Here is a 25,437-nt window from a genome sequence, read left to right as displayed (position 1 = left end):
AAGTGAGTCACATACCGTCATATTATCATTTAATACTTTTTTAATCACCCTGCTGATATATAAAGCATTATTCGTGTAATTTGTCTTTTTCGTCTGATATTTAATAAAAGTTAGGTTTTATCTCTATACTCACATTTACAAATATTCTACTTTCATCAACAAGTCAATTTATATAAAGTGTGCCCCAGAGAGACACTAAAACAGTCTTCTTTTTGCTTCTCTGCAAAAAAAACCCTTCAACACACTGCAAAATTTGTTTCAACTAATAAAATTATTTGATTATTTGACGCTGGTGGGTCACTGAGACTGTTATATAGTTGACATGCCTTGCTGTTTGTCAGTCAGAACGTACAGGTATGGCTGGCACTACCACTAGGCGAGACTAGGCTGTCTCCTATGGTCTGGGGATTAGGAACTGCCTAGAACTCAATCAGCAAATGTCACTCACACATTCATTTTCCCCTATACACCATCACATGAAGCGCTGACCACTGATATGAAGGGTCAGCAGCAAGAAGCTTCTTTTTCTTTGAAACTGCTGTTTGCTGGTCCTCCAGGTTTTTAATCAGCAGTTAGTGAAGTGCAGGGATATGATTTCACAGCCCTGCACTCCCATAATGAGAACATGCCACTTCATCCCCACACAAGGTAAGGAGCAGTTAAGGGGATGGGCAGTAAATATGGAGCTGATATTCAACAGTGGTAGTGTGTTTCTAAGGTGTCCTGGGTATACCTACAGTAGGTTGCCAAGACATTAGCAACTACATAGGATTCACCTATGAATCTGTCCAGGCTTGGACTGGCCCACAGGGGTACAGGGGAAACCACCGGTGGGCCCTACTGCCTGGGGGCCCACCTCCTGCTCTAAGGATCAGGTTCCAGACTGTGCACTTGAATTTTACATTATACATATGTTACCTTATACTGGACTATGGTGCATTTTCTACAGTGCATTGCAGTTATTAATCTGGTGTATTATCATGCATGCAGCAGCTGAATTTACTGTATATATTTATGAAGGGGCCCAGACGTTGCACTCTCTGATGGTTAGTCAAACCAATGAGGTGGCAGGCCACACCCCTCTGGAGACTGGCCACACCCCTAACACAGGCCCCTACCACTGCATCCCTCCGGTGGGCCCTACATGCTCCAGTCCGACACTGAATCTGTCAGTATAGGGCCATACCTAGTGATTTCATATTGTTCTTGTGTGGTTTAAAATATGCTTAATTTGGAAGTGGATATTTTACAATAATCATATGTTCCTATCGTATAGTAGTGATATTATTTTACCAACTTTTAACAGTTACTGTTTACAAGTTTATACAATTCACCTGAGTATAGTAAGTCGCATAGTACATTATTATTACACTTTATCTCTCTCTGTATTTGTGTGTATATATATATATATATATATATACACACTAAAATGATGTTAAAATACATCATAGTACATAGACAAATTGGCGATTTAAAATATATTGTTGTTACTTTAGCCACAAAGTACTAGAAAAGGACATATAACAATGTGTGGTATTATTGAGATAGATGAGAGCATTAATAAACTGTTACAACAAACATTTTGTCAGCATATAAAAGCTGATGAAAATAAATGACCAAAATATCTTCTTAGAATTTACATAAACAATAGCTAAAAAACGCCCCAAAGGATATTATTACAAGACCAATTATTTAACTACATCCAACATGTCTTTGAAAATAATAAGTTCCTCTTCCCATGCTAAGAAAAGTTGAATTGCAAAAAATAAAAAATATATGTGTAATTTTGTTTTGAATGCAATTACATTTTGGATATGTTGAATGTGTCCAACTTTCACTGCACTTTCTGGCAGTCTGACTTAAGTCAGGGTTTGTAATGACATCACAAATCACTTGAATGGTTATAAATAAGATTTGGGTTTTATATTTATGGAAAAATGAATTTCAGTTGTTTTTACACAACAGCAAAGCATATGTAAATGATTTGTAGTGGACTCCAATTCAATAAACTTCGATGACAAAACCTTTTTGATTTGTGCAAAATTTGCATATTTTAACATTATTAAATTATAAGTTGCATCTACTCTTTCTACTCCTTGGATCTGCTCCTTTAAAACTTGGCATCTTTAATGCTGTGGCATTTAAAGATCTACTGTATCTGTAATCCATAGTCTAACATATGACATTGTAGACCAGAGCTTGTGTTTATTTGTACTGTGCATGCTCCAGAAATGAGCACAGACTAGTGCAGTCATTGCAGATTTGTATGTAATTAGTTTACATTAATGCTTATGAACAAAGCAGCTTGGATGTAACGGCATTCTCACATACTGTATGCAAAGTTCAAGATGTGTGTGTTGGAAGAACTGTAGGCTTATGTACTGTAGTACTGGACATGAGAGAATGTACCCTGTTTTGGAGGCATACTGTACCCCGTGCACGTGCACCTACTGTACCAAAGAGGAGGGGGTGTACCATGGAAGGGTATACCATGATGAGCACTAGCAGCAAACCAGGGGCATATGACAGAGCCGGTCCTAACCAATTAGATGCCCTAGGAGAGATTTTGGCTGGTGCCCCCTATTGCTGCCGCTTGTTCCGTCTCTCCCATCAGCACAGATCACAGCAGCAGTCAGCAACACCAAACACTAGGCACCTACACGTGAGGAAGTATTGTTTATTTACGTTTTGATCGGTGGCCACATTCACTAATGCTGACTGCATCTGCATATGTGCATCATCTGACAGCACCTGGGAGCCATGCAGCCTCAGCTGTAACCGGGTGGGGAGCAAGCAGAGCCGGCCATAGGCATAGGCAAACTAGGCAATTGCCTAGGGCATTTGATATGCCTAGGGGCATCATCAGCTTCTGCTGATTAAAATGGTATGCGGCATGCCTATATTCTGTATGTAGCATTTCATATGCAGATACAGCCACAGTCTCACACAGTATATTGGCATGCTGCATATCAGTTTAATCAGCAGAAGCTGCTTGTGCATCCTAGCCACATAGCAATGCAAATAAGATGCATTTTCATTAAAAAAAGTGCCAGACGTTAGCATTGATGCAAGATTTGTGAGGACACATCTGTATCCAAGCAGAGGCAGAGGTCACAGTGTTAGTGGAAGTGTGAGTGCTGTGTGCATGTGAGTGGGTTGGTTGTGCAGTAGTGTTCGGAATATGTGTAAGAAGCATTATGTGCGTCATGTAAAAATGCATTAATAATGTTCAACATATGTGTAAAGGGCCACTATGTGTGTCATTATGTGTATAAGGGCATTAATAATGTGCGGCATATGTGTAACAGGGTACTACTGTATGTGTGTCATTATGTGTATAGGGGCACTAATAATGTGCAGCAAATGTGTAGGGGGCACTATGTGTGTCATTATGTGTATAAGGGCATTAATAATGTGCGGCATATGTGTAAGGGACATTATGTGTAAAAGGGCATTAATAAAGGTTGTCATAATGTGTAAGGTGCATTATGTTTATAAGGACATTAATGTGTCTCATTTGTGTAAGGGGCATTACTGTGTGGATTTGTGTATAAATGCATTACTAATGTGTGGCATTATGTGTATAAGGTGCTCTACTATGTGGCGTTGCAAATAAAAAGGGCACTACTGTGTCGTCTAATGTGAATAAAGAGCAATAAGGTGTGGTGTAATGTGAATAAGGAGCAATTCAGTGTGATGTAATGTGAATAAGGGGCTCTACTGTGAGGAGTAACGTTTATAAGGTAAAGTGATACTACTGTGGGATGTAATATGAATTATGGACACTATCGCAAGATAAAATGTGAATAAAGTTGCAGTACTGTGTGGGGTAATTGAAATTCGGGTTACTATTGTGTGGCCATGCCCCTTCCCAGCAAGAAGATGCCCCTTTTTGGGCTGTGCGTCAAATGTGCGAACTGTTCCTATTTAAAATATAGGGGGTACAAGGACTGCTATGGGTGAGGGGTGATGGTGCTGGGAAAGAGGTGCAAGGTCAGAGGCAGAACCAGCGGTGGTGCTAGGGGGCACCAGCCAAAATCTTGCCTAGGGCATCATATTGGTTAGGGCCGGCTCTGGGAGCAAGGTCTGTTTACCTTAATTACACAGCTGACACTCCCAATCCCACGGAGGCATCCAATGAGCACACAACTCATGTGGAGAGCCCTCCCACAGCATGGGTTTGGTTTGGTTTGTTAAGTGCTGGCTCCATTTTCTGCCATATATACAAGTTCTGGGCTCTGTGTCATTAGCCCCTGAAGAAAACCTCTATGCATTGAAACAGCTGTCGGGCCACAGTTGTTGGATGTATCACTAATGGATTTGAATTGAAGAATAAATCCTCTTCTGCTTTCAACTGAATCGTGAGTGCTGGTTTTTGCATTTTTTTCTCTATGGGAAAGTGAGTGATAATATATATATATATATATATATATATATACTGTGTGTATATATATATATATATATATAGAGAGAGAGAGAGAGAGAGAGAGATAGCTATATATTACAAAGCCTGTAGAAAACTGAAAGAAAACATCAAACAGCTAAAACAACTACAGATGAACTTCTCTACAACTTCCAATGTACTATGTATATATCTAACACTTTGCACTCCTTACTCTGTGAACACTATGCAACCATTTTACAGTATGCTTAGCAACATTTGTAATATCTTGATTTGCATTCAATTGATAATACTTGTACTTGAATTTTACTCAGTTACACATAGTTAATAAAGGTATATTGGGCTATTGTTTGCATAGTCAAATACAGTGTAATCTATTACCTTTCATCAACGTAACATTCACCTCACTGGTAGCCTGTATTAATTAGCCATAGTATTCCTTTACATGCAATCTAGGGTCAGCTGGGCTAAGGTCAGCTGTTTCTGAATTCACTAACACTCCTTTCCCTTTCCCACTCCTTTCCCTCTCTCGGATCACAACCTTATCACCTGCATGCTCTCCTCAATTACTTCAAACTCTATCTCACTGAAGCCCTCCAATTCTCCTCAAACCCATGGAAATGTTAACACTATTAATATTCAATAACTTTCCAGCACTACTATGTTCAACTATTTCGGCATTCAATTCTCCTAAGTCGGCTGAATCACACCTGAACTAGACTTTAGAAATAGCCCTTGATGAAGTGGTACCAGCTATCCATCACACTCCACAAAGGCCTAGATGTCAACCGTAGCCATCTAAATTAACAAGACACCTACAAATACCCTCACTTAAAGTTGAACGGCATTGTGATAAATCTCATACACCTAGCGACTTCTTCACATATAAGATGACTTACCACTAATATCGTAATGCCCTGAACACTGCCAAACAAATGTATTTCTAAACTCTCATCTCTGCTCAAGCCTCTAACCCCAAGCGAGGTTTTAATACATTTGAATCACTTCTCAATCCTCCCTCACCCAACCAACCCACCAGCCACTATCAGTGAGCAAGATACTGCTTCCTACTTCAAGTACAAGATTGATAAGATCTGAGATGAAATGATATGCTCTTCCTTAGTCAGCGACTTTCACAATTCCCTACCTGAACTCTCTGGCACCTTCTCTTCATTTATTCCCACAAATGAAGATAAGGTATCAACACTCTTCTCATCCTACTACCTTGCCTCTTGATCCCATACCCTCACAAATAAGTAAAGCTCTGCATCCTGTGCTCATCCCAACCCTTACTAAAATCTGTAATCTCTCTTGTGTGACAATATCATACAGCCCACCAAGAACCTTTGTAATCTGGTGGACCTTTGTGCAATAGATAATACCTATCCCTGTGTATCAATGCCTGCCTCCCTTAGACTGTAGCTTGCAAGCAGGGCCTTCCTACCTCTATGACTGTCTGTTATTACCCAGTCTTGTTTTTTTTTTCACTCTTGTTTCCAATTTAGTTTTTATGTCATCACTGTATCCATTTGTAAAGGGCAATGGAATTTGCTGTGCTATATAAGAAACTGTTATTAAATAAATAAGTGTGTATATATATATATATATATGTATGTATATATATATATATATATATATATATATATATATATATGTGCCAGTAGAGGAATGGGCGCACTTGGGTTGTTTTTCCACCCAATATTCAATGGGGAAAAACAGCAGTCTCCCTAAGATATTTACTCCTAATTCGTGAGCATAAAACCACATTTAACATGTTCCATGTAAAATTTATTACAACATAAAAGCAATGATACAAAACGGTATAGTATCTCTTCTTGCAGATAACACCATATAGTACAGAGGACCAGTTGAAATAACTTTGATAGATTCCTCCTTCTCCTTTGACAATTCAGAGATTTGATGTTTATGAACAAATAACCCGACGCGTTTCGTCTTACTCTAAGACTTCATCAGGGGTATGTCTCTAGTGCTTGATAAATACTGTTAGTGCATCAATGAAATGGCAATTACGTATTCTGGATACTTGAAAAAAACCACACACCGGTGGGGTACACAGGTGAAAGTTAAATTAAGCCTTATGGTTAAGTGCTTGAATAACAAGTTCAAACGCATAGGCCTGAACGCAAGTTCAAATAGGTATGTGACCTTATGATTCAGGGATTTGGATAACAAGTTCAAATACACAGGTCTACCACAATTTCATATGCATGTGTAACCTTACCAGTAGCTACAATAGCTTCAAGTCACAACCAGTGTAATTATACTGTATGCACAGTGTACGCGCCGCTGTGTTCTGGCACTGTGCTCTGTAGGTCCTCCCCTGTACTTGCTGCTGCTTTGTGATGTGTGTAAGAGGGTGCTGGCTGCAAAAGCCCAAGGGAGAAGGAGCTGGGCATGTGCAGCAGCTCTCCTCCAGGACCAGTGGCCTTATTTGTAAGTGGCAGGCAGCCAGGCAGCCTTTCTCCCCCCACTCTGACATGTTTATTACTGGCAGCAGCTCCACAGCCAAGCCTCTATACCCACTCCGGCGCTCCCACTGCTGGCTCAGTTGTGTGAGCTGCCCTGCTAGCTGTAGCCTGATCAGAGCTCGCAGGTAGGCAGCGTAAGAGCAGAGCCACCAGCAATGATGCCGTCCATTGTGTTCCCCACAAACCAGCACTGTAAGTTTGAGCCAGTCCCTATGCATATAAAATGCTAGGCATTTTGAATGCCTATGCCTAGGGCCAGCTCGGTATGTGGAGGCAGTAAACCACTCAGCATATAGGCAACAATACATATGCATTATTACAGTGCACGTTAAAAAAAAACAAAAAAAAACAACTTATTTTTAAATAAACACACTATGTAGACAAAAGTGATTGGAAACTGCCAGCAAATAGATCAAAGAGATTTTATTGCCATCAGTATTTTGTAGGTCCACTATGTGCAGTGATTTCTGCAGACACTCTTCTTGGCAAACTGTCCACACATTCCTGGACAACAGCAGGTGGTATGTTTTGCCATTCTGCCTTAAGTACAGCAACCAGCATTGTCTCTCCTGATGGGGGTAATTCCAAGTTGATCGCAGCAGGATTTTTGATAGCAATTGGGCAAAACCATGTGCACTGCAGGGGGGGCAGATATAACATTTGCAGAGAGAGTTAGATTTGGGTGTTTTTTTTTATTTCTGTGCAGGGTAAATACTGGCTGCTTTATTTTTACACTGCAAATTAGATTGCAGATTGAACACACCCCACCCAAATCTAACACTCTCTGCACATGTTATATCTGCCTCCCCTGCAGTGCACATGGTTTTGCCCAATTGCTAACAAAAATCCTGCTGCGATCAACTTGGAATTACCCCCGATGTACATTATGAAGAAGACGCAAAGCTAAGATGACATGATTCAGTACAAATCATGTCATCTTAGAGCTGTGCAAGGGATGTAGCCAACCAGGGTACAAATCTGATGATGGGTTGGAAGAAACTCATATCTTAAGTTAATTTGGTTAAAATTGAGGGCTTGGTGGTGTCACATGTCCATCTTGCCTCATGCAAGAAATCATCAAGCAACCTACCATCCAACTCCTCCTGTTTACAGATGTTGACCATAAGGGCGGGATTCAATTATTTTCACCCCTTTCCACACTCGTTCTGTTTCTACCCTCAGGGACGTTGTATTATTATTTCAGCTCGCTACCCCTGGAGTAGCGAGGCACCCAACCCTTTACACAGTAAACCTGATTACTATGGGCGCAATATGCGCGATAACAGAGATAATTTTAGAAAGGAAATTGGGCATGATATATCATTTGAATCTCACCCTAATACTTTGAAAAAGATACACTGTGTTCACAGTGGGGCATATTAACACAAAATAAAATGCAAGCAATGTTGGGGAAGAAATTTCGTACAGTTAGAAATTGCTCATAGGGGAATATTCAATTGTTTGAAAAATCAGTTGGGCTTCTGCTTTTTCCTATCTAATAGACAGGAAAATACAGACACCCAACCGACTTTTCAAACATTTGAATTCCCCCCATAGTGCCTTGCATGATCGGTGTAATTAGTTATAAATTTAGTACCATTTTACCAGACTTCCAATCTACTCTTCATTCAGTCATCTCCTAAACATACTATTTTCTCAAAGAGGCCCAAACCTGCTCTGCCATAATGTAAAAACTGTAAACTAGCCATATAACACACCCCACTAATCTAATGGCTAACAACTGTCATGTGACCTCCACATGACACATCCTTGTGGTTTAACACATGGCAAACATATTCTGCCTTCTGAAAACCATCTGCACTGAAAGCTGAACATTTCATTCTGACACCTCCCCTACCTCTTCTTCCCTGAGTATCTGTAATTGAAGTGATAATATGGCAGCACATGTGCAGAGCATTCTGGGATCTCAATCAGCAGCAGGATTGTTGCCGTGCATTAGGAGAATGGTGAAGTGGTGGTTTCCTGGCAACAGGAACCCACAACACTGCGTTCATATCTGTTTTGTGCTGCTCATTTAGTCATAAATGAGGTCCACCATGTATTGTGGCAAATTCCTGGAGGAAAACAGAATTTTGCATTAACATAATCTCATGCTAAACCTTTCAAATGCATTCTAAGGAAAAAAATATATTTTACAGCAAATTCAAAACAAAAGAATATTTATTCTTTCACTAAATTCCATCTATTCACATTGGCCTTCAGTATTGAACCATTTTCACAGCTTAGACTTTTGAGAGAAAGAAAAACATGTGCCTTAGGAGCTTGAATAATTCAGGATATGTTGCAGTTCAACTTCAATTAATATTTGGCTCATTCCTATTCTTGGCTTAATAGAATGTAAATAGAGGCAGAGAACAAATTTTGCTGTGTAGTTCTACAAAATTAAAATGATTCGATATGTAACAAAGAAAGCATGCATCCGACTGCATTTACATACCAACTAACACCCCCACTGTTTATCTGTACCCTAATTACTTAATTGTTCTACAGAAAAGCTTATTATTTCCTTTTTAACACCACAAGCAAACAGACTTGTAATGAAGCTACATAGCAACAATAAAAGCTTTATTTCCATAGTGGAAATGTTCCTGTTACTGTGAGTTTTCCTGTCTAGGTAATCCCTGAAAGTCCCTTTGCTAATTTAGGTGAACGATTTTTTTTTATTTTCATGAGGTGGCACTGGCAATTTGAGAGACATTTTGGAAATGAGACTCTTTCCTAAAAAAGAAGGGATATTTGGGTAATGCCATTTACAAAGCAGCACTGTGAGCCTACACCAGTGACCATTTTCATGATCATTTCAAAATGACTGCAGGAGAAGGAAGTGAGTGGGAAAACCAATTACAAGCAATTGCAGTGATTGCTGCTAATGATTGGTCCTACCATTAGTCCTACTATTCACCATTCCCTTATCTCTTCACAGTGTCACACAGCCCTGGCTTTCATCCGACGCTGTGAGATGAACCACACAGCCATAATAAATATACAACAGTAGTTGTCCTGGTAGTGTTAGACAATACAAGGTCAAATCTCTAGCTCAGGTAGCAAGAGCATTTCTATAATGAGAGCCTGGTATACAGTGCATATGGGCACCTTGTTCCAGTAGGGCCTACATTGCACAACCAAACCGATACATTATTCTTACCTTTCTAGAATCCGGCACTGCAGAAATCATTGGGTACTGTACATGGCTCAGGCGCCATGTTACTGGAGACCTGCACATACGTATTAGACTCTGCAAACAGTGCTAAAGTTTACCTTGTAAATGTACCAGGGAGGGTGGGAGGAACCCATATGAAGACTGCACATGGGCCCACTCCTCTCTTAACTCTCTTAAACCGGGCCTGTCAAGAAGGCTGCGGTACTGATGCTAATGTCAGCATTCGGAGTCTTACCTCCTTGCGGTCTTCCTGTTAGCCGGCTGGTGTGGCTGCGGCGGATAGGAGCTGCGGCAGCGAGGTTCTCCAGTGCAGCTGCCGGGTGTCTGGAGGCCGCGGCCTGGGTCCTGGGGAGCGGAGCATGGCAGCCGGAGGTGTCTGTTTCCAAGGGTCCTGTTGCTGGAGTGCGGCATCTGGGAGGCTGAGGCCAGAGGTAGTGGCTGTGTGCTGGTTCCACATGTGTCCTCTGTGCAGGGAGCCACCATGTTGGAGACCAAGCCAAGCCAATAGGTATCCCAGTTCGCGTCCAGCCAATCCGGTGCTGCTTTCCCTTTTAAAAAGGGGTTGATGCTTAGCTATGGTGCCAGTGCTTCAAGATACTTGCTGCTGTAAGGTGCTCAAGCTCTATGCTCCCTGGTTAACCTCTGGTATACTGGTTCTGTGGAGGCCGCCTGGTGGTCAGTTCTGTTATTGCAGTCCTTTACTTTTAGTCCACCTGCCCTTGTGGTTTAACTGCTGGGTCCTCTATCTGGTCTCTGTTTGCTGTCAGTGCTCACAGTGATCCTCTCTTGAACATCGTTCTTCAAGTCATCTCATTATTCAGTATTCTTCAGCATCGTTTACAAATCACAAGTCTTCTCATCATTCAGAGTTCTTCAGCATCATTTACAAATCACAAGTCATATTTTCATTCCGTGTTCTTCAGCATCGGTTACAAATCACAAGTCATCTCTTCATTCAGTGTTCTTCAGCATCGTTTACAAATCATAAGCCTTCTTCACTGAGGACTCTTCAGCATCGTTAACAAGTCACGAACATTTCATCTTTCAGAGTTCATTAATCTCCTAGTCGTTGTATATGATTAAAGTCTCAGTAAAACTGAATTAACCTTTCTCAGTGTATCGTTCTCATTCATTGTGCTCATTGCCAACCCTCCTGAATCTTCGGGCCTAAATCCATGAGTAAGAACTACATTCAGCCATCCCATTTCCTTCCTTTGCCTACAGCTGCTCCCTCAGTCCATTATCAGTCGTCAGATCCCCAACTCAAGCCAAGCGTGACAGCTAAGCCCCATGTATGAAACTGTGCAATATGTAGCAGCTTTTTTACACTTGCTATTGATGCTTAACAGTGTTGGAAACCATATTAGGTTATTGTAATCAGGCCCGGCACTACCCGCTCAGCAAAGTCCTGCAAAGCAGGGAGGCGCTGACCTGGAGAGGCGCTCTCCCTGCTCTGCCACTCTGCTTTGCTGCGGTACGTGACTGCTGTCACCGGCTGCCGCTGCCTTTGTGATACTGTATTAGAGGCAGCAGCACCGGCAGCATAAATAAAACACAGCTGCTCCTCGGCATTGACTAGGGAGGTGGGAGGGCCGCACACTAATGTTTCCATCCAACATCAGCAGGGGGCAGCGGCTCTAGAATCATTTACACTGTGCAGTTTGAGCAGAGTCTACAGAGGGGACACACTGCCCAGACGCCGCTCTCACAGAGACCCCGGTCCGTGCTGCAGCTGTGACATTCAGGCTGTGCTCAGTCAGTGTCCCGATGTCAGTCAGTCACACTGTCAGTTTTACCGAGGCCATGCCCTTCTCCCCACGAGGCTCCGCCCCTTTCCGCCATTAACCTATCGCTAGCCTCCTCTCCTGGAGGCTCCACTCCCTCCCTTCTATTCAATGTCACTATCACTGATCCCTCTCCTCCCCAAGTCCCTTCCTCCTCCTCTCCTCCACCCATGGGCTGCTTCCAAGTTCCATCCTTCTGAAAGTGCAGACTCAGAAACCAAAGAGCCTTCTTCTTCCAGCTAAGTAAGTATATGGTGTGTGTGTGTGTGTGTGTGTGTGTGTGTGTGTGTGTGTGTGTGTGTGTGTGTGTGATGGGGGGGGTGTTTGTCTATTAAAACAACTTGTAGTTGGATATGTTATTTTACTATTATCACTGATGTGTACATTACATTTTGGGTTTTTAGGTTTTAGGGTGTATTTGGAGCCAACACTATCCACTCAGTAGAGTATACAAAGCAGGGAGGTGCATGGCTGGATATGCGCTCTACCCGCTCTGCTACTCTGCTGTTGCTTCCGGCTGCCGCTGCACATGTCAAACTGTATGATTGCAGTGGCGCCGGCAGTGTGAAACAGCTCTTCTAGCGTCAGCTCCCTCCTCTCTCCACCCCCTCCTTCCCTCTACCTGCACCTGTATAATGGCAGCCACGCCGGCAGCATGTAGCGTCAGCTATTCCCTCCCTCCTCTCTCCTCCAGCCCCTCCCCACTCCCTGCACCTGAATGATGGCAGCCGAACCAGTAGCGTGTAGCGTCAACTCCCTCCCTCCTCCCCTCCTTACCGCTGCATGCACCTGTATGATGGCATCCGCGCCAGCAGCATGAAGCGTCAGGCTACCTCTCTCCCTCCTCTCTCTTCCCACTCTTCCCCGCTGCCGGCACCTGTATGATGGCAGCCGCGCCAGCAGCGTGTAGCGTCAGCTCCCTCCTTCCTCTCTCCTCCCCCTCCTTACCGCTGCCTGCACCTGTATGATGGCAGCCGCACCGGAAGCATGTAGCGTCAGCTCCCTTCCTCCCTCCTCTCTCCTCCCACTCCTCCCCACTTCCTGCACCTGTATGATGGAAGCCGCGCCAGCAGCGTGAAGCGTCAGGCTACCTCCCTCCCTCCTCTCTCTTCCCACTCTTCCCCGCTGCCGGCACCTGTATGATGGCAGCCGCGCCAGCAGCGTGAAGCACCAGGCTACCTCCCTCCCTCCTCTCTCCTCCAACTCCTCCCCACTGCCTGCACCTGTATGATGGCAGCAGCGTGTAGCGTCAGGCTACCTCCCTCCCTCCTCTCTCTTCCCACTCTTCCCCGCTGCCGGCACCTGTATGATGGCAGCTGCGCCAGCAGTGTGAAGCGTCAGGCTACCTCCCTCCTCTCTCCTCCCACTCCTCCCCACTGCCTGCACCTGTATGATGGCAGCCGCACCAGCAGCGTGTAGCATCAGCTCCCTCCTTCCTCTCTCCTCACCCTCCTTACCGCGGCCTGCACCTGTATGATGGCAGCCGCACCGGAAGCGTGTAGCGTCAGCTCCCTTCCTCCCTCCTCTCTCCTCCCACTCCTCCCCACTGCCTGCACCTTTATGATGGCAGCCGCGCCAGCAGCGTGAAGCGTCAGCTACCTCCCTCCTCCCCCTCCTTTCCACTGCCTGCACCTATATGATGGCAGCCGCGCCAGCAGCGTGAAGCGTCAGGCTACCTCCCTCCCTCCTCTCTCTTCCCACTCTTCGCCGCTGCCGGCACCTGTATGATGGCAGCTGCGCCAGCAGCGTGAAGCGTCAGGCTACCTCTCTCCCTCCTCTCTCCTCCCACTCCTCCCCACTGCCTGCACCTGTATGATGGCAGCCGCACCAGCAGCGTGTTGCATCAGGCTACCTCCCTCCCTCCTCTCTCCTCCCACGCTTCCCCGCTGCATGAACCTGTGTGATGGCAGCCGAACCAACAGCGTGAAGCATCAGCTACCTCACTCCCTCCTCTTTCCTCCCCACTGCCGGCACCTGTATGATGGCTGCCGTGCCAGCAGCGTGTAGCGTCAGCTCCCTCCTTCCTCTCTCCTCCCCCTCCTTACCGATGCCTGCACCTGTATGATGGCAGCCGAACCAGTAGCGTGCAGCGTCAACTCCCTCCCTCCTTTCTCCTCCCCTCCTTACCGCTGCCTGCACCTGTATGATGGCAGCAGAACCAGTAGCGTCAACTCCCTCTCTCCTCCCCCTCCTTACCGCTGCCTGCACCTGTATGATGGCATCCGAGCCAGTAGCATGAAGCGTCAGGCTACCTCCCTCCCTCCTCTCTCTTCCCACTCTTCCCCGCTGCCGGCACCTGTATGATGGCAGCCGCGCCAGCAGCGTGTAGCGTCAACTCCCTCCCTCCTCCCCTCCTTACCGCTGCCTGCACCTGTATGATGGCAGCCGCGCCAGCAGCGTGAAGCGTCAGGCTACCTCCCTCCTCTCTCTTCCCACTCTTCCCCGCTGCCGGCACCTGTATGATGGCAGCTGCGCCAGCAGCGTGAAGCGTCAGGCTACCTCCCTCCCTCCTCTTTCCTCCCACTCCTCCCCACTGCCTGCACCTGTATGATGGCAGCCGCACCAGCAGCGTGTAGCATCAGGCTACCTCCCTCCCTCCTCTCTCCTCCCATGCTTCCCCGCTGCATGCACCTGTCTGATGGCAGCCGCACCGGAAGTATGTAGCGTCAGCTCCCTTCCTCCCTCCTCTTTCTTCCCACTCTTCTCCGCTGCCTGCACCTGTGTGATGACAACCGAACCAACAGCGTGAAGCATCAGCTACCTCACTCCCTCTTCTCTCCTCCCCGCTGCCGGCACCTGTATGATGGCAGCCGTGCCAGCAGCGTGTAGCGTCAGCTCCCTCCTTCCTCTCTCCTCACCCTCCTTACCGCGGCCTGCTCCTGTATGATGGCAGCCGCACCGGAAGTGTGTAGCGTCAGCTCCCTTCCTCCCTCCTCTCACCTCCCAATGCTCCCCACTGCCTGCAACTGTATGATGGCAGCCGCGCCAGCAGCGTGTAGCATCAGGCTACTTCCCTCCCTCCTCTCTCCTCCCACGCTTCCCCGCTGCATGCACCTGTATGATGGCAGCCGCACCGGAAGTATGTAGCGTCAGCTTCCTTCCTCCCTCCTCTTTCTTCCCTCTCTTCCTTGCTGCCTGCACCTGTGTGATGGCAGCCGAACCAACAGCGTGAAGCATCAGCTACCTCACTCCCTCCTCTTTCCTCCCCACTGACGGCACCTGTATGATGGCAGCCGCGCCAGCAGCGTGTAGCGTCAGCTCCCTCCTTCCTCTCTCCTCCCCCTCCTTACCGCTGCCTGCACCTGTATGATGGCAGCCGAACCAGTAGCGTGTAGCGTCAACTCCCTCCCTCCTCTCTCCTCCCCTCCTTACCGCTGCCTGCACCTGTATGTTGGCAGCAGAACCAGTAGCGTCAACTCCCTCCCTCCTCTCTCCTCCCCCTCCTTACCGCTGCCTGCACCTGTATGATGGCATCCGCGCCAGCAGCATGAAGCGTCAGGCTACCTCCCTCCCTCCCTCCTCTCTCTTCCCACTTTTCCCCGCTGCCAGCACCTGTATGATGGCAGCCACTCCAGCAGCGTGTAGTGTCAGCTCCCTCCTTCCTCTCTCCTCCCCCTCCTTACCGCTGCCTGCACCTGTATGATGGCAGCCGCACTGGAAGCATGTATCGTCAGCTCCCTTCCTCCCTCCTCTCTCCTTCCACTCCTCCCCACTGCCTGCACCTGTATGATGGCAGCCGCGCCAGCAGCGTGAAGCATCAGCTACCTCCATCCTCCCCCTCCTTACCGCTGCCTGCACCTATTTGATGGCAGCCGCGCCAGCAGCGTGATGCGTCAGGCTACCTCCCTCCCTCCTCTCTCTTCCCGCTGCCGGCACCTGTATGATGGCAGCTGCGCCAGCAGTGTGAAGCGTCAGGCTACCTCCCTCCCTCCTCTCTCCTCCCACTCCTCCCCACTGCCTGCACCTGTATGATGGCAGCCGCACCAGCAGCGTGTAGCATCAGGCTACCTCCCTCCTTCCTCTCTCCTCCCACGCTTCCCCGCTGCATGCACCTGTATGATGGCAGCCGCACCGGAAGTATGTAGCGTCAGCTCCCTTCCTCCCTCCTCTTTCTTCCCACTCTTCCCCGCTGCCTGCACCTGTGTGATGACAACCGAACCAACAGCGTGAAGCATCAGCTACTTCACTCCCTCCTCTCTCCTACCCGCTGCCGGCACCTGTATGATGGCAGCCGCGCCAGCAGCGTGTAGCATCAGCTCCCTCCTTCCTCTCTCCTCACCCTCCTTACCGCGGCCTGCACCTGTATGATGGCAGCCGCACCGGAAGCGTGTAGCGTCAGCTCCCTTCCTCCCTCCTCTCTCCTCCCACTCCACCCCACTGCCTGCACCTGTATGATGGCAGCCGCGCTAGTAGCATGAAGCGTCAGCTACCTTCCTCCTCCCCCTCCTTACCGCTGCCTGCACCTATATGATGGCAGCCGCGCCAGCAGCGTGAAGTGTCAGGCTACCTCCCTCCCTCCTCTCTCCTCCAACCCCTCCCCACTACCTTCACCTGTATGATGGCAGCCGAACCAGTAGCGTGTAGCGTCAACTCCCTCCTTCCTCTCTCCTCCCCTCCTTACAGCTGCCTGCACCTGTATGATGGCAGCAGAACCAGTAGCGTCAACTCCCTCCCTCCTCTCTCCTCCCCCTCCTTACCGCTGCCTGCCCCTGTATGATGGCATCCGCGCCAGCAGCATGAAGCGTCAGGCTACGTCCCTCCCTCCTCTCTCTTCCCACTCTTCCCCGCTGCCGGCACCTGTATGATGGCAGCCGCTCCAGCAGCGTGTAGCGTCAGCTCCCTCCTTCCTCTCTCCTCCCCCTCCTTACCGCTGCTGCACCTGTATGATGGCAGCCGCACCGGAAGCATGTAGCGTCAGCTCCCTTCCTCCCTCCTCTCTCCTCCCACTCCTCCCCACTGCCTGCACCTGTATGATGGCAGCCGCGCCAGCAGCGTGAAGCATCAGCTACCTCCCTCCTCCCCCTCCTTACCGCTGCCTGCACCTATATGATGGCAGCTGCGCCTGCAGCGTTAAGCGTCAGGCTACCTCCCTCCCTCCTCTCTCTTCCCACTCTTCCCCGCTGCCGGCACCTGTATGATGGCAGCCGCGCCAGCAGCGTGAAGCGTCAGGCTACCTCCCTCCCTCCTCTCTCCTCCAACTCCTCCCCACTGCCTGCACCTGTATGATGGCAGCCGCACCAGCAGCGTGTAGCGTCAGGCTACCTCCCTCCCTCCTCTCTCTTCCCACTCTTCCCCGCTGCCGGCACCTGTATGATGGCAGCCGCGCCAGCAGCGTGAAGCGTCAGGCTACCTCCCTCCCTCCTCTCTCCTCCCACTCCTCCCCAGTGCCTGCACCTGTATGATGGCAGATGCACCAGCAGCGTGTAGCATCAGGCTACCTCCCTCCTTCCTCTCTCCTCCCACGCTTCCCCGCTGCATGCACTGTATGATGGCAGCCGCACTGGAAGTATGTAGTGTCAGCTCCCTTCCTCCCTCCTCTTTCTTCCCACTCTTCCCCGCTGCCTGCACCTGTGTGATGACAACCGAACCAACAGCGTGAAGCATCAGCTACCTCACTCCCACCTCTCTCCTCCCCGCAGCCGGCACCTGTATGATGGCAGCCGCGCCAGCAGCATGTAGCGTCGGCTCCCTCCTTCCTCTCTCCTCACCCTCCTTACCGCAGCCTGCACCTGTATGATGGCAGCCGCACCGGAAGCGTGTAGCGTCAGCTCCCTTCCTCCCTCCTCTCTCCTCCCACTCCACCCCACTGCCTGCACCTGTATGATGGCAGCCGCACTAGTAGCATGAAGCATCAGCTACCTCCCTCCTCCCCCTCCTTACTGCTGCCTGCACCTATATGATGGCAGCCGCGCCAGCAGCGTGAAGCTTCAGGCTACCTCCCTCCCTCCTCTCTCTTCCCACTCTTCCCCGCTGCCGGCACCTGTATGATGGCAGCTACGCCAGCAGCATGAAGCGTCAGGCTACCTCCCTCCCTCCTCTCTCCTCCTCTCCTTACCGCTGCCTTCACCTGTATGATGGCAGCCGTACCAGCAGCATGTAGCATTAGGCTACCTCCCTCCTCTCTCCTCCCACGCTTCCCCGCTGCATGCACCTGTATGATGGCAGCCGCACCAGAAGTATGTAGCATCAGCTCCCTTCCTCCCTCCTCTTTCTTCCCACTCTTCCCCACTGCCTGCACCTATGTGATGGCAGCCGAACCAACAGCATGAAGCATCAGCTACCTCACTCCCTCCTCTCTCCTCCCCGCTGCCTGCACCTGTATGATGGCAGCCGCATTGGCAGTGTGAAGCAGCTCTTCAGTCACCAGACTACCCAACACTGCTCTCCCATGTAATGCTGGGCATACACGCTACAATTATTAGATAATTGCAACCAAAAATATTGATAGGTCAAGCATGCTGGATCATCCAGCATATCCCTCTGATGCAATATTTTCTAAGTGTCTGGTTGGCCGAATTGGCAGTGTATGCCCTACTGTGGCCGACCGACGGACATTTCCCCTGTTCCTTCACATGTGGAGGTTCTGGAAATGTATCCTCCCTGGGGGATAGAGCACAGATATTACATGACATCCACTGTGAGAGATCTCACAGTGTATGTGCCGGATATCAGCAGGGTCAGATAAAATGCCTGACAATCATTTTATCTGCCCGTGTATGCCCAGCATAAGGACCACACTCTCCCCTCTCTCTCCTCCCCTCCCCTACTGTGGACATATATGTAAGGAGCACTACTGCTGTGGATATTATGTGTGGCAATACTACTGTAGGCATTATGTGCAAGGGGCACTACTGTGTTGCGTGACATGTACAAGGGGTACTGCTGTGCAGCATAACGTGACTAAAGGACATTACTGTGACATAACGTGAATACGGGGCACTACTGTGCGTCGTAACATGAATAAGGGACATTACTATGTGGTGTAATATGAATCAGGAGCACTATGTGCGGTGTAATGTGAATAAGATTGTGTTACTGGGTGGCGTAATTTGACTTAGAGGTTCTGTTGTGTGGCCACGTCTCCCTTCCTAGTGAGTTCACACTCCTTTTCTACAGCGCGACCCTTTGGTGTACACGGTCGCTTTATTATGTATGGGTGGGAGGGCGCAAATGTATTGCTTGCAGGGGGGCGCCGAACACCCTTACACCGGCCCTGATTGTAATATGAATTAAAGGCTTTATTGGATCCCCAATGCTTTTGCTCATAGGTTGTAAGGTAGAAGCTAAACTAATACCCCTTTTCCACTAGCTAAATTTACCCATGTTTTTGCACAGGGGCACGCATCGACACGGGTTTTTAGTTAGTGGAAACGGCTCAACATGGGTTGAGTGACCCTGGAATTCTACCCGGATAGCTACCTGGGTAGTACACGGTAATGATCTGGGTAATTGTGCAGTGGAAACGGTCATTACCCATGTTTTCAGACAAGAGTAACGCTCTGAGATGCTGATTAGTGCTTCTGAGGCACAGGAAGATGATGTCATCTCTGGGAGACACGCTGGGCACATGCAGGCACTGCAGCAGCTTGCAAACAAACGCGGATGCAAGTCGCTGTTCACATCTATTGCAGCAGCTTGCAAACAAACACTACGCTGGGCACATGCAGGCAATGAAGCAGCTTGCAAACAAAAAGACACTCTGAAGTCACGCTGGGCACATACAGATATTTTTATTGCAGCAGCTTTCAAACATACAAATATTATACAGCAGCAGAAGCTCCAGCACAGCAACATGGCTACCCATACCTGCTCAGACACAGAGATAAAAGAGCGGCTTAATATTCGGGGAGAGCAAGAAACTAGAAGGCAGGTGACTGGAACAGTTAAGGATACTGTTGTGTATAAGAACATATCCCTTATGCTGGCAGATAGAGGCATCCAAGAAAACCAGCAACAAGTCATTAACAAATTGAAGGTACCACGCAGACAATTTACTAAAGTACACGACCATAACCGCTAGAGATGAGTGGGTTCGGTTCCTCGGGATCCGAACCCCCCCAAACTTCACCCATTTTACACGGTTCCGAGGCAGCCTCGGATATTCCCGCCTTGCTCGGTTAACCCGAGCGCGCCCGAACGTCATCATCCCACTGTCAGATTCTCACGAGATTCATATTCTATATAAGGAGCCGCGCGTCGCCGCCATTTTCACTAGTGCTTTGGAGATGATAGCGAGAGGACGTGGCTGCGTTCTCTCAGTTTCTGTGCTCAGTGTGCTGCAAATATCTGTGCTCAGTGTGCTGCAAATATCTGTGCAGTGTGTGCTTGCAAATTTCTGTGCTCAGTGTGCTGAAAATATCTACGTTCTCTGCCTGAAAAACGCTCCATATCTGTGCTGCATTGTAGTATATAGTAGGAGGACAGTGCAAAATTTTGCTGTGACCACCAGTATATATATAGCAGTGCGGTACAGTAGTCCACTGCTCTACCTCTGTGTCGTCAATTATACTATGCATCCTTACCTGTGATGCATTTTAGTTGTGCGCAGTATATAGTAGGAGGACAGTGCAAAATTTTGCTGTGACCACCAGTATATATATAGCAGTACGGTACAGTAGTCCACTGCTCTACCTCTGTGTCGTCAAGTATACTGTCCATATCTGTGCTGCATTGTAGTTGTGCGCAGTATATAGTAGGACAGTGCAGAATTTTGCTGACCACCAGTATATATATAGCAGTACAGTACAGTAGTCCACTTCTCTACCTCTGTGTCATCAAGTATACTATGCATCCATACATGTGCTACATTTTAGTTGTGCACAGTATATAGTAGGAGGACAGTGCAGAATTTTGCTGACCATCAGTATATATATATAGCAGTACGGTACAGTAGTCCACTGCTCTACCTCTGTGTCATCAAGTATACTATCCATATCTGTGCTGCATTGTAGTTGCGTGCAATATATAGTAGTAGGACAGTGCAGAATTTTGCTGACCACCAGTATATACAGTATATAGCAGTACGGTACAGTAGTCCACTGCTCTACCTCTGTGTCGTAAAGTATACTATGCATCCATACCTGTGCTGCATTTTAGTTGTGCGCAGTATATAGTAGGAGGACAGTGCAGAATTTTGCTGACCACCAGTATATATATAGCAGTACGGTGCAGTAGTCATCTGCTCTACCTCTGTGTCATCAAGTATACTATGCATCCATACCTGTGCTACATTTTAGTTGTGCGCAGTATATAGTAGAAGGACAGTGCAGAATTTTGCTGACCACCAGTATATATATAGCAGTATGGTACAGTAGTCCACTGCTCTACCTCTGTGTCGTCATGTATACTATGCATCCATACCTGTGCTACATTTTAGTTGTGTGCAGTAGATAGTAGGAGGACAGCGCAGAATTTTGCTGACCACCAGTATATATATAGCAGTACGGTACAGTAGTCCACTGCTCTACCTCTGTGTCGTCAAGTATACTATGCATCCATACATGTGCTGCATTTTAGTTTTGCGCAGTATATAGTAGGATGACAGTGCAGAATTTTGCTGACCACCAGTATATATATAGCAGTATAGTACAGTAGTCCATTGCTCTACCTCTGTGTTGTCAAGTATACTAATGCATCCTTACCTGTGCTGCATTTTAGTTGTGTGCAGTATATAGTAGGAGGACAGTGCAGAATTTTGCTGACCACCAGTATATATATAGCAGTACGGTACAGTAGTCCATTGCTCTACCTCTGTGTCGTCAAGTATACTATTCATCCATACCTGTGCTGCATTTTAGTTGTGCGCAGTATATAGTAGGAGGACAGTGCAGAATTTTGCTGACCACCAGTATATACATAGCAGTACGATACAGTAGTCCACTGCTCTACCTCTGTGTCGTCAAGTAGAATGTGCATCCATACCTGTGCTGCATTTTAGTTGTGCGCAGTATATAGTAGGAGGACAGTGCAGAATTTTGCTGATCACCAGTATATATATAGCAGTACGGTACAGTAGTCCACTGCTCTACTTCTGTGTCGTCAAGTATACTATCCATATCTGTGCTGCATTGTAGTTGTGCGCAGTATATAGTAGGAGGACAGTGCAGAATTTTGCTGACCACCAGTATATTTATAGCAGTACGATACACTAGTCCATTGCTCTACCTTTGTGTGTCGTCAAGTATACTATCCATATGTGTGCTGCATGTGCTGTTTTGGGACTTTTTTTTTTTAATTGGCCATCCTGTCTGACATCGGCCAGCCTGTCTGACACTGCAGTGCCACTCCTAGATGGGCCAGGTGTTTGTGTCGGCCACTTGGGTCGCTTAGCTTAGCCATCCAGCAACCTTGGTGCACCTCTTTTTTTTCTTTGCATCATGTGCTGTTTGGGGACTATTTTTTTTAAATCGCCCATCCTGTCTGACACTGCAGTGCCACTCCTAGATGGGCCAGGTGTTTGTGTCGGGCACTTGGGTCGCTTAGCTTAGTCATCCAGCGAACTCGGTGCAAATTTTAGGAATAAAAATAATATTGTGAGGTGTGAGTTGTTCAGAATAGACTGGAAATTAGTGGAAATTATGGTTATTGAGGTTAATAATACTATGGGATCAAAATGACCCCCAAATTCTATGATTTAAGCTGTTATTGAGGGGTTTTTGTAAAAAAAACACCGGAATCCAAAACACACCCGAATCCGACAATAAATTTTTAGGGAGGTTTTGCCAAAATGCGTCCAAATCCAAAACACGGGCGCGGAACCGAATCCAAAACCAAAACACAAAACCCGAAAAATTTCCGGTGCACGTCACTAATAACCGCAAGAAAAGTGGCGATGAACATATGCAATGGGTATATTAGGACCTATGCTATAGTGTCTTCGGCAAAACTGCGATAACAAATCCCATAGCACTATCGTCATCCTGCTCTGCCAGTCGTCAGATGTTAGTAGACAAGGACCGTGAGGAAACACAGCACAGCCTTCCCAGTTCACAATGCAGCCCACCATTCCCGCTGCTTATATCGGACAGCAGTTTTGAAGAATCAAACGCCAGCGATAATTCCATCAGCGCAACTCTTGAGGACGTACCAGAGTCTCAGGGACGTCGCAACCCCCCAAGACCACGACTTTGCGCTCAAATAGTAAGTATTACCATTTACAAACATTTACATACATACAAACCACTGTATACAGCAGGGGTGTAAAAACTCCAGGCCCTCCAGCTTATTTAGAACTACACATCCTAGCATGCCCTGATACAGTTGCAGCAGTCTCTATACAAAATCTATGTAAAGGCATGCTGAGATGTGTAGTTCCACAACAGCTGGAGGGTGCAAGTTTCTCAACAAGTTTTAGCTATTTCAGTAGCAGTGAGGGTGCTCCAGTCAATAGTATACTGTGGTTTTGCCTTGTCAATGATTGGCGCATGGTAACATTGCAGAGTATAGCTAGTGTGCAGGTGGGAGAAGGCCACAAACATGAATATGTTAGTGCTACTACTGCTATTTTTATATATAATCATTGTTGATTATATATTTTTTTCATCCCCTTCACAGTCTACAACGTTCCACAGCGGAAAAAGAAACTGAACAAACTGTCAGAGCAATGACGTCCATTATCGATTAGCACCTGCGTGAGGCGGATAGTGAGCTGAATTCCCAGGAAGATGCACGAATTGAGAGATATCTTGCGTCTGAAAAGGAAATGCATCAATCATTTATGACGCAGTTAATTGCCATGCATGATAGGCAGATGTCATTTTTTTGAACGCACGTTTGCACGTACCATAGGGAATACCACACAAGCACAACAGCAAGACACAGCCTACCCACAGCACCCATATGGTCCATACAACTATGAGCCTCCCTCAAATCCCACAACAAAAATCCCGCTATCTTCAGAATATTGGGTGTATAGACAACTGCCTTAGATATGGGCAGCTGTTGATAAAAATGTTTGTGTTAGGGTTTCTGTTAGCATTTTACTATGTTATATTGTTACCTCAAAAATGTGCGGCAGTGGGATCCAAATATTGGGGTTACCCTGATTCCTACAAAGCCAAACATTATGGGTATTTTTACAGAGTGTTCTGTTTGTACTTTACTCTTTTTTATAATGTTACCTCAAGTATGTGCGGCAGTGGGATCCAACTATTGGGGTTACCCTGATACCTGCCAAACATTAGGGCAGGAGTTTTCAACGTGTGGCTCTCTAGCTGTTGTGGAAATACATAGCAAGGCATGCTGGGACATGTAGTTCCACAACAATTTGGGTGACACATGTTGAAGACCCCCTGCATTATGGGGATTTTTACAGAGTGTTCTGTTTGCAGTTCAAGATTTTATATTGTTTCTTCAGAAAATGTGTGCCAACTGTTTAAAAGCAAACATATACAACTAATAACTATTGAACAATTTTTATAACTGAGAAATTGTAGAAAACAAAATAAACATCAACCAGTCAGCTACTAACTGCCATGTTACAGGCTGTGTTTACAAAATGATAACTAGGAGTTGGTTGGTTGGTACTTTGGCCCTCATTCCGAGTTGATCGCTCGCAAGGCGAATTTAGCAGAGTTGCTCGCGCTAAGCCTACGCCTACTGGGAGTGTATCTTAGCTTCTTAAAATTGCGACCGATGTATTCGCAATATTGCGATTTCAAACTACTTAGCAGTTTCAGAGTAGCTTCAGACTTACTCGGCATCTGCGATCAGTTCAGTGCTTGTCTTTCCTGGTTTGACGTCATAAACACACCCAGCATTCGCCCAGACACTCCCCCGTTTCTCCGGCCACTCCTGCGTTTTTTCCGGAAACGGTAGCGTTTTTATCCACACGCCCCTAAAACGCTGTGTTTCCGCCCAGTAACACCCATTTCCTGTCAATCACACTACGTTCGCCGGAGCGAAGAAAAAGCCGTTAGTAAAAATACTATCTTCATTGTAAAATTACTTGGCGCAGTCGCAGTGCGAATATTGCGCATGCGTACTAAGCGGAATTTCACTGCGATGCGATGAAAATTACCGAGCGAACGACTCGGAATGAGGGCCTTTATCTCTGTCCACTTTACCTCTCTTTAAGGCTTAGCAAATATGTCTCTCTCTGTGGCCCTCTTCTTCATAGTACTTGATTTCCTGCTGACTCTTGTGCTCCTCGCAGTGGCGTAAGTTCGTACCAGTTGCCCGGAGGCAAGATAAATATTGGTGCCCCCCATATTTAGATAAATATATGTATGTGTGTGTGTGTGTGTGTGTGTGTGTGTATGGAGTGTTCTGGAAAAAAAATGTGTATACTGTACATATACACATTTCATTGTCTTTTATTTTAAATCAAACATTTCTTAGCAGTCATGCTCAGGATTACAACCCATGACCTGTTACAGTGACAGCAGACACTTTACTGATGGAGCTATTTGCTTTTGTACAGGAAACCTGAGAATCCTAACTATGGGGGTAATTCCAAGTTGATCGCAGCAGGATTTTTGTTAGCAGTTGGGCAAAACCATGTGCACTGCAGGGGAGGCAGATATAACATTTGCAGAGAGAGTTAGATTTGGGTGGGTTATTTTGTTTCTGTGCAGGGTAAAT

At 47.0% G+C, this 25,437-nt stretch overlaps 1 protein-coding gene across 1 annotated transcript in view; it reads left to right on the top strand.

Annotated features, from left to right (window-relative positions):
- The window catches only part of DPYD (dihydropyrimidine dehydrogenase), a 1,751,827-nt gene that overhangs the window by 939,270 nt on the left and 787,120 nt on the right, over positions 1-25,437 (top strand). The gene's annotated exons all lie outside the window — the stretch shown is intronic.

This window comes from Pseudophryne corroboree, chromosome 9 (genome assembly GCF_028390025.1).
Source record: "Pseudophryne corroboree isolate aPseCor3 chromosome 9, aPseCor3.hap2, whole genome shotgun sequence".
Classification (NCBI taxonomy): Eukaryota; Metazoa; Chordata; class Amphibia; order Anura; family Myobatrachidae; genus Pseudophryne; species Pseudophryne corroboree.
Note: the sequence above shows the minus strand (reverse complement) of the source record. Positions and strands in the feature narration are given on the sequence as shown.